The sequence below is a fragment of the Mastomys coucha genome, chromosome X (genome assembly GCF_008632895.1).
Source record: "Mastomys coucha isolate ucsf_1 chromosome X, UCSF_Mcou_1, whole genome shotgun sequence".
In the NCBI taxonomy this organism is placed as follows: domain Eukaryota; kingdom Metazoa; phylum Chordata; class Mammalia; order Rodentia; family Muridae; genus Mastomys; species Mastomys coucha.
The window spans coordinates 7,289,666-7,290,634 of record NC_045030.1 but is presented as its reverse complement, the minus strand read 5'-3'; the positions used below and the strand labels follow the sequence as shown (position 1 = coordinate 7,290,634).

The following is a 969-nucleotide window of genomic DNA, read 5'->3' as shown; positions in this document are numbered from 1 at the left end:
GTATGGGATTATGTGTGTTTGCACAAATAGACACTTGTGTCTGGAGGCCCTAATTTGATTTTTTTTTTTTTTGTCTTTCCCATCACTTTCAATTTTACTTACTGAGACAGTTTTTTACCAAACCTTGCCAATTCTAGCTAGTCTAAGCACCCAACTTGTCCTGTGGCTGGTCTCTGTCTCTGCCTCTCTGGAGCTAGGATCTTAGGCTGCCACCCTGCCTGTTCCACTACCATGGGGGTTCTGGGAATCTGAACTCCAGGCCTCACACTTGTCGGACAAACACTTGAAATGCTGAACCATCTCCCCAGGTCTACGATATATTTCTCTGAACCCGTAAGCACAGGAAGTTGATATAATGAAATAGGAAATACGTATAGAAAATTCTGAGGTATGAGAATTCCCGGAAAGGCAACAGTGAAGTCAGCCAAGCTAACAGCTGAACCAATCTCTCTTCTTTTTTTCCTTCTTTCTTCCTTTCCTTCTTTCTTTCAACTAGTTAATTGATTTTTTATGTGAATAGTTGTTTTTGCCTGCATGCATGGTTATTTATGCTTGGTGCCCTCAGAGGCCAGAAAAGGACTTCAGATCTTCTCCCCCCGAACCCCAGGGGAGAGCGCGAAAGCAGTCCCCCACTACCACAAATTATGCAGTCGAGTTTCCTGCATTTGGGGAAATCGCAGGGGTCAGCACATCCAGAGTGCAATGGATAAGCCTCACCCTGGGAAAACCACCTTCATGATCATGGTATCTCCCCTGCCAGGTAAGTATGACTTCAGATCTCCTAAAACTGGACTTAGAGATGGTTTTGAGGTACCATGTGGGTGCTGGAAATCAAACCTAGAACCTCTGGAAGAGAAGGAAGAACTTTTAACCACTGAGCTATCTCTCTAGTCCCCAACCTACCCTTTTATTATTATCTTTTGTATTCACTTTAAACCTACTTTCTTGCAAAGCATGATTTTTACTTGT

The 969-nt window shown here is 43.3% G+C and overlaps 1 non-coding gene across 1 annotated transcript; it reads right to left on the bottom strand.

The window, feature by feature from the left end:
- Positions 1–604: 604 nt before the first annotated feature.
- LOC116096401 lies at positions 605–768 on the bottom strand. The gene has a single exon (XR_004120983.1). It is a non-coding gene; the product is annotated as a U1 spliceosomal RNA (small nuclear RNA).
- Positions 769–969: the final 201 nt, after the last annotated feature.